This window comes from Natrix helvetica, assembly GCF_964273705.1.
Source record: "Natrix helvetica genome assembly, chromosome: 4".
Lineage (NCBI taxonomy): Eukaryota > Metazoa > Chordata > Lepidosauria > Squamata > Natricidae > Natrix > Natrix helvetica.
The window spans coordinates 76,117,812-76,127,470 of record NC_138550.1 but is presented as its reverse complement, the minus strand read 5'-3'; positions in this window follow the sequence as shown (position 1 = coordinate 76,127,470).

The window sequence follows — 9,659 nt, the reverse complement described above, 5'->3', positions numbered from 1 at the left end:
AAAAGATGTTTGGAGGACACATCATCCAAATGAGCTGGATTTTTCTTTCTACTCAGATAGACATAAATCCTTTTCAAGGATTGATTTCTTCTTGTTAACACCAGATCTACTTCCTAAAGCTAAGAAAACCAAGATATTTTCCAGGACACTTACTGATCATAGCCCGGTGTGGTTACAAATTGAGTTAGGGAAGAGGCCAAGAAGGTCTTGGAGAGTAAATGAAAATTTATTTAGATATGAAAAAAATGTTGATGAACTTAAAAAACACATGAAGGATTTTTTCAGTTTTAATATGAATAAGGGTACTCCCATTGAAACAGTTTGGGATGCAAGTAAAGCTTACATGCGTGGGGTCCTGATACATATGAATTTCAAACATAAACAAATTAGACAGAAAAGGAGAATGGAATTGGAAGATGAAATAAAAAGCAAGGAACAGCTGCTTATAGCAAACCCGAAAGACGAGGCGCTCCAGATGGCGCTAAAGCTGTTGAAAGATCAATTTCAAATGCTTATAGCAGAACAAACAGCAACTAACTTACAATTTGCTAAACATAACACCTTTGCTAACGCTAATAAACCTGGTAGGTGGTTGGCTTATACTTTGAGAAAGAACACAAATGACAGAATTATTGATAGAATTGAGTATGGAGGGAAGACGGTATATCAACAAGATTTGATTAAAAAAATCATTTGTGGACAATTATGCTAAGCTATATGTACAGGATAATATACAGAACAAGTCAGTAGATGATTTTTTGGAAGGAAAAAGGGTTACTAACATTTCTGTGCCTCAAAAGGCAAATTTGGATCGTCTGATAACTGCTGATGAGATCACTTTAGCTATAAATCAACTTAAATTAGCTAAGGCTCCAGGGACTGATGGTTTGACTGCAATGTACTATAAAACTTTACAACTGGAAATGATTGAATATCTTACACAACTATTTTGTAATATACAGCAAGGAGGTAAAATACCCTCCTCATGGAAAGCGGCTTTTATCTCATTGATACCTAAAGACAAAGAGGGCCCTAAGAAACCAGAGGATTACAGGCCGATATCTCTTCTGAACACAGATTATAAAATATTTGCTAAGGTACTAGCCAACAGATTGATGCCGGTTATCCAAGAGATTATTCATCATGATCAAGCAGGATTTATTGAAGGCAGACACATGAAGGAGAATGTAAGGCAACTCATAGATTTAATTGACTATCTTGATAAGAATAAGCAGATCTCTGCAGTGCTGGTCTTCTTGGATGCAGAGAAGGCTTCGATCGAGTGAATTGGAATTTTCTAACCAAGACTTTGGAAAAGATGGATATGGGACCACGATTTCGGCAGGCGATTGGAGCAATTTATCAGCAACAAAATGCACAACTTATTATTAATGGAAATTTGTCAACAACTTTCGAGATACAAAAAGGCACAAGACAAGGTTGCCCATTATCCCCATTGTTATTTATTTTAACTTTGGAAGTCTTGTTGAATGCAATTCGGGACTCAAAATCCTTAGATGGCATAGCTATCAGGCAAAAGGAATACAGAACTAGAGCATTTGCCGATGATCTGGTTGTTACCCTTTCACATCCTTTGAAGTCAATAATCCAGATGAAAAATATCATAGTAGAATTTGGCATGGTGTCTGGGTTTAGACTAAATCAAAACAAAACGAAAATGATGGTTAAAAACATGACAGAGACTCAAAGAAAGAGACTTGTAAGTTTAGCAGGTTTTGAAATAGTCTCCAAAGTCAAATATTTAGGTATACAAATAACAGAATCAAATACAAAACTTTTCTTAAATAACTATGAAGTGTTGTGGCAAAAGATACAGAAAGATCTTGAAGTGTGGAAAAAGTTACAATTGTCTTTGCTTGGAAGGATCTCAGCAATTAAAATGAACATTCTACCTAGATTTATCTTTTTATTCCAGATGATACCGGTGCTTAAATCAGATAAAACTTTGTTAAACTGGCAAACAATATTAAATAAATTTGTTTGGAAGGAGAAAAAACCGAGAGTAAAGATGAAGATTATGCAAGATACTCGTGAAAGAGGCGGCCTTAGACTCCCAAACCTTCGATTGTACTATGAAACTGCGGTACTAACGCATGTAGCAGATTGGTTTGGGAAAACAAAAATGGATTTGCTGAATATAGAAGGCCATGATCTTGTTCTGGGATGGCATGCATATCTTTTTTATGAAGCTAGGGTGGACAAAGTGTTTAACAATCATGCTCTCCGAAGTGCCTTGATGAGAATATGGAAGAAGCACCGGCCCAATTGGGATTATAAAATATCGCTTTGGTTGGATCTTGCAGACACCATGGGGATTATGAATATTAAGTCACTCGGGGGTTGTTTATATAAAGATGTGCTTATTTCTGATGGGGACGAATGGAAGTTAAAAACTTTGGAACAACTGTTGGAAGAAGGAATTACTTTAAATTGGTTACATTACATACAGCTACAGAAGAAATGGGAAGAAGATCGTAGGGTCGGTTTTATGGATAAAGAAGTCGAACTGATCAAGCAGATAAAAGAGACTGGCCCAAAACAAGTTAAAAGAATATATAATGTACTGTTAGAAAGAGACTCAGAAAGTGAATTGGTTAAGGATTGTATGATTAAATGGGCTCAGAATTTTGGTGAAGTGGTCATGTTGGAAACGTGGGAAAAAATATGGGTTCAGAATGTTAAATTTACACAGTCACAGAATTTAAGGGAGAACTTTTATAAAATGTTTTACAGATGGTATTTAGATCCTAAAAAATTATCATGCATGTACCCAAATGTTCAACCAAAATGTTGGAGATGTGGGTGCCTAGATGCTACCTTTTTTCATGTATGGTGAACTTGCAACAAGGTTAAAGCTTTTTGGATAAAAATATGGTGGGTTATGCAGAATGTATTTAAGAAAAGAATACAATTCACTCCGCAAATGTTTTTATTGGGTATAGCTAAGGATTTTACCAAAGGGGAAACAAAATTGGTTTTGCATATGGTCACAGCAGCTAGTTGTTGATTGCGCAACATTGGAAAAAAGATTTTTTACCGACAATTGATCAATGGATTCAGAAGGTGGCGGGGTTCGCCGAAATGGCAAAAATTTCAGCTTTCTTAAAAGCTCAGAAGCAGGAGGATTATACACAGGAATGGGTAAAATGGATTGATTATATACAGAATAAATACCAGACTAGGAGTTATTATGTAGCCTTTAGGTAAGAATGTTTAGACTGATAGATGATTCGAGTAAATAATACATGGGTTGCTTGGAATTGTTAGAGTGGTGTATAGCGGAAGTCAGGGGGGGCTTGAGTGGGAGGTGGGGGTGGGTTAGGGTGGAGGGTGGGGTAATATATATGCATAATTAAACTAGAAGATGGGATTAATGAAATTAACTTTAACTTTAACTTTTATTTAATTTCTAGACCGCCCCTCTCCCAGAAGGGACTCAGGGCGGTGTACAGTCATATTAAAAACAGTGAATATACATAATATAGATATAAAATAAATATAGGGCTATTTATATATATTTATTTATAAAATAAATATAGGAAATATTGTTATTTTAAGAGAAATTTATATTATGATTTATGTATGTTCAACTAACTTAGAAGATGGGATTAATGGGCTATTGTTACTTTAAGAGAAACTTATATTATGTTCGTTGGGAGGTGAGGGGGTATAATATGTGATTGAGTAATCTATTTTAAGATGGGGGAGGGGAGGGGGTAAAGTATTTAGTACAATATTTGAATGAGAAAATTTTTGGGGGGGGCTGGGGGGGGCACAGCATTTGTATGAGATTTACATTGTATGGTGGGGGGGTGAAAAGGGGGAAAATTTGTTTGTATAAAACTTTTTTAATAAAAAAGAGGGGGAGGTGGGGGGAGGGAAGCAGACACACAGAAAATGGACTTTTCCTGACCGGCAGTAAAGTCAAACTTTTCTTGCAAAGCAGGGCAAAGAATAGAAGAAAAACAATCCTTTAAACCAATTACTTCATGATCTTGTGGAATCAATTTAGGTGGACAGACAGAAAACATATCTTCTTACTTCCCCTCCTCTTTTTCTAATTGTTCCTCTGACTGTGGAGAAGCAGAAGAATTAGCCTCTCTGTGAGGAGCTGGAAGTCCAATTGAAGATGATTTTAGGGGAATAATTTTTACTTGATCATAATCAGATGAAAGCTCGGTGGTCAATTGATGTCCTGCCAAAACTTTAGAGCCAATTTTTTCTACTACTTGACGGCACTGAGACCACAGATGTCCTATCTTCCAAGGAGATTGTTTCCCTATCCCTCCAGCCAGCTTCATTATGAATGCCTCAGGTGTTGTAACACCTGACTCCTGTATCAAGAATCTAAATTCTTGTACAATTTGCTGCTGGTCAGATTGCAACCCATACTTACCTCTGAGGGGTCCCGTAGGACGATTGGCATGCCGTGGGGTCTGTTCCAGACGGGAGGTAAGTATGTTGGCTGTTGCTCCCCCGAAGGGTGTTCCCGGGTTTCGGCACCAGATGTAGGTTTCAGAAATCCATCACGCAGTTTGTGTCCAAAATATCTGTCTGCCTCTCGCAGAGTTTATTTGGCTTTTATATCGTTTTTACAAGCAAAGCACAGAGTAACAACACATTGCAATAACAGGTTCACTCCCCCAAATCTTCCCTAGAGAATCAAGAATACTATTCAGGCCAAGGTTAACTCATGCCTTTGCTCTGGTGAATTAATTAGCTAATAGATAACGGCTGTGCATCACCTTTCCTTTATTCCTGCATCTGGTTCTGCTAATTAGGTGAGTTTGTAGGTTTCCAAGATAGCCAGCCACTGAGATCATGGTAATTTCTACGCATGTCTTTACATAGCTTTACCTCTCATTCCTACACTGTACCTTATCCCAGGTGAGATTATACATCATAAACACTAGGTTTCAATCTGGTTTCTGGGAACTTGACTTATTTGTAAAAACAATAAAGGTTGGTATAAACAAGCAAACAAATAAACTCAATAAAGGTAAAAGATCCACTCTCTGTCCAGTCTTGTCTGACTCTAGGGCACAGTGCTCATCTTCATTTCTTGGTAAGGGAGCCAGCATTGTCCGAAGACATTGTTCATGATCACATGGTCAACATGGCTATGCTGCACAGAACACTATTACCTTCCAACCAAAGTGGTACCTATTAATCTATTCGCATTTACATGCTTTCAGGCTGCTAGGTGGGCAGGAGCTGGTGCAAGGAACAGGAACTATTAGATGGGGCTTGTGGCTCGAACCCAGACTGTCACTTTTTCAGCTCATAAAGTCAGTGTCTTTAATCGCCAAACCATCATGCCTCCTCTAGATTTAAACCTGCTTTGATTTTTGGTTGTACTTATGCCGCCTTCGGAAGCCTGATCCATGAGCTCCACGGTCGGCTCCTACCTCTCCTCATTGGAGGGTCCAAATTTGGACCATAGACACCCTGGAGGGGTGGTGAAGTAAAGGGGGCCACCTGGCAGGTAGAGGGGAGACACATCTCACCTCCCTGACTTGAAAAGCCCCCTCAACCAAAGATGAGGAGCAGAGGCAGCAAATATGGCTGCCATAAAGCCGAAGACAGCCTGAACTCCTAAGACACTGCTGGAGCGGAGGAAGCGAGTGGTGTGTGAACTGGGTAAGAAAATACTTTCCACTGAAAAATGACCCCAAGAAATATAAGGGGGAAGCATATTTAGAACTATTTGCTAGCAGCGCTTAAGCACATTAATAAGATACTAGTATATCTAAGAAAAGAATTTTAAAAAAAATAAGAAAAAGAAAATTGAACTCTCAAAGAAATAGATGTACAGTTGCAAGAAAAAGTATGTGAACCCCTTGGGATTACGTGGAGTTTTGCATGAATTGGTCATAAAATGTGCTCTGAACATCATCTAAGTCACAACAATAGAAAAACACAGTCTACTGAAAATAATACTACACAAACATTAGATGTTGCCATGGATTAATTGAACATAACATGTAAACATTCACAGTGCAGGGAGGAAAAAGTATGTGAACCGTTGGACTTAATAACTGGTTGACCCTCCTTTGGCAGCAATAACCTCAACCAAACGTTTCCTGTAGTTGCAGATCAGACGTGCACAACGATCTGGAGTAATTTTGGACCACTCCTCTTCACAAAACTGTTTCAGTGTAGCAATATTCTTGGGATGTCTGGTTTGAATCGCTCTCTTAAGTTCATGCCACAGCATTTCAATCAGGTTGAGGTCAGGACTCTGACTGGGCCACTCCAGAAGGCATATTCTGTGCTGTTGAAGCCATTTTTTGTTGAATTACTTGTATGCTTTGGGTCATTGTCCTGTTGCATCACCCATCCTCTGCGGAGCTTCAGTTGGCGGACAGATGGTCGGACGTTTTCCTGCAAAATGTCTTGATAAATTCTGGAATTCATTTTCCCATCAATGACAACAATCCGTCCAGGCCCTGAGGCAGCAAAGCAGCCCCAAACCATGATGCTCCCTCCGCCATGTTTTACAGTGCGGATGAGGTTTTGATGTTGGTGTGCTGTGCCTTTTTTTCTCTACACATAGTATTGTGTGTTTTTCCCAAACAACTCAATTTTGGTTTCATCTGTCCACAGTATATTTTGCCAGTAGTGCTGTGGAAAATCCAGGTGCTTTTTTGCAAACTTCAAACATGCTGCAATAATTTTTTTGGACATCAATGGCTTCCTCGGTGGTGTCCTCCCATGTACTCCATTCTTGTTTAATGTTTTCCTTATTGTAGATGTGTCAACAAAAATGTTAGCATGTGCCAGAGATTTCTGTAGGTCTTTAGCTGACACTCTAGGATTCTTCTTTACCTCATGAAACATTCTGCGCTGTGCTCTTGCAGTCATTTTTACAGGACGACCACGCCTAGGGAGAGTAGCAACAGTGCTAAACATTCTCCATTTGTAGACAGTCTGTCTTACCGTGGACACATGAACATCAAGGCTTTTGGAGATACTTTTGTAACCCTTTCCAGCTTCATACAAGTCAACAATTCTCGATCGTACGTCTTCTGAGAGCTCTTTTCTGCGAGGCATGGTTCACATCAGACAGTGCTTCTTGAAACCAGTAAACCCAAAACAGGTGTGTGTTTTTAAAGGACAGGACAGCTGTCAGCAGCACATCCAATATCATCATACTGATTGGAGCCAAGGTTGGCTCACTCCTGGCTCCAATTAGCTCTTGGAGGAGTCATTAGGCTAGGGGCTCACATATTTTTTCCTCCCTGCACTGTGAATGTTTACATGTTATGTTCAATTAAACCATGGCAACATCTAATGTTTGTGTAGTATTATTTTCAGCAGACTGTGTTTTACTATTGTTGTGACTTAGATGACGTTCAGAGCACATTTTATGACCAATTCATGCAAAACTCCACGTAATCCCAAGGGGTTCACATACTTTTTCTTGCAACTGTAGTATTGAAAAGGCATTCTAAATGCTGGAATTAGATCTGGAGCTTGTTTTTTATTATTATCAATTTTGCCCACTTATTGGATTTACAACTCAAAATAATTAAAATTGGAGAGTTAGCATTAACATGGAGAGCCTGCAACAAGTTGAAGTTTGAACGCCACCTCCTGGTAAAAAGAGAGCAACGTTGGGATTTTTCAGATTTGCTGGATTATAAGTATCTATTTTAAAATTATTGGAGAGTTATACATTAAAGAAGAACTTTAGCCACGAGACCCGTGAACATTGTTGAGCAAATAAAAGTGACTGGAGGAGGTGTGGATAACCCCTTGGTTTCCTTTCGTTTAAATTTGACTGGCTGCAAAATAGAAGAAAGTGGAGATAATGAAATGGAGTTGATGTACCAAAGCATTAAGGATTTTACAAAAGAACAACATGAGATGATGGAAATATTTGATCGTATAGACCAAAAACTGGAAAATACTGTATAAGGAACAACGAATAAAGACCAGGATAATGAGGGAACAAGGGAGCAACCAGAAGAAGCGGAGGAGACAGCAGAACCAAGAAATCAACAAGAAGATAGCGATAAGAAGATATCATTAAAATTGATAGTAAATGAGTGATTAAACAGAAGGAAAAAAATTTAAAAGATGTGAAAAGGGAATGGGAGAAACAGGAAAACAGCTGGGGAAAAGAAAAAGCAGTTAGAACAGAGGTTTAGAACTAGACAGGAGGAAAAGGTGGAGAGGGGAGAGAAAGCTAGAATGTATAGTCAATATACGGATTTAAAGGTAGATGAAATAAAAGAATTAAAAGAATTAAAAAGGGTATGGGAGGCAACACCCCAAAAAAGAAGATTAAAAATTTGGATGAAGGCAAATAAAGGAAAAAGAAAGGGAATGTAATGAAAAATATGGCATAAAAGTATTTTCATAATGTGTATGAATATTAGAATTATATAAGTTAGATAATTGATTTTATGTAGTGTGATAGTGATATAAGTATAAAAATATGGTTGACAGTGAAAGATTAGAATTAAACAATAAGTGATTAGATAATGAAAGAATATATTTGTTATTATCACGTCTTTGAATATTAAAGTGACAGGAAAGAAAAAAAGATAAAATAGAGGTAGAAATAAGAGGGGAACTATAGTGTATGTATGTATGTGTGTGTTGGTGTGTGTGTATGTATGTATATGTATGTATGTGTGTGTATATGTATGTATGTATATACATACATACATACTGTACATACATACATATTAAGGTATATGAAAGAGTAAGAAGAAGGGTTAGAATTAAAGCATGGCAGTGAAGGATATGTGCAAATAATATGAAATAATGCAAATGAAATGTAATGATTGTGAGTAATAACAATATATTTTTTATTGAAATGTGTGAAACCCAGGTATCACACCAGTCACACATTGATATATAGTATATAAATAATGTAAAAATAAAAAACAACATAGATTTCAACCTGCTTTCTAGGAACTTGGCTTATTTTTAAAAACAATAAAGATGGGATATACATACATTACTTACTTTACTTTATTTGCACTTATAGACCGCCCCCTCTCCCAGAAGGGACTCGGGGCGGTGTACAGTCAATACATAGAAAATACATAACATAAATAATTAAATAGTTAAATAGTTATGGAGGAGGTTAAAAGAAGAACTGTACATCTAAGTAAAGTATCTAAAATATAGTTTTAAAAAACCCCTAAAAAATACCCCACAAGTTAAATTTAAAAATGGTTCCCCTAAAATACCAGTTAAAATATATCTGCCAGGAGGTAAAAGTTATGAATGTGCCAGGCCAGCTAATCGGAACAGGTGAGTCTTCAGTTTTTGTCGGAAGGAGCGGAAGTCGGTGGTGGTTCTAATGTTGGGGGGGGGAGGTCATTCCAGAGGGTTGGGCCCATCACAGAGAAGGCCCTACTCCTAGGCGTCGCCATCCGCTCCGGATCTGAGCGACTTTGTCCTGCAGATATTTCCCAAACTCCTCTGCTCTTCCCTGCAAGGGGGCTTCCCGCGTCCTCTGCGATAAGAGGGAGCGGGTTACCCGAAACAGGGCGGCAGGGCGGTTATCAGCGGACGCAATAAGAGCGGCACAATGTCTACGTTTGGCCACTCTTAATGCCACAAGGTAGGTCCGTAAATAGGGTCTTACCTGTGTTCGGTCAGATTCAGAGCGTGAGGAC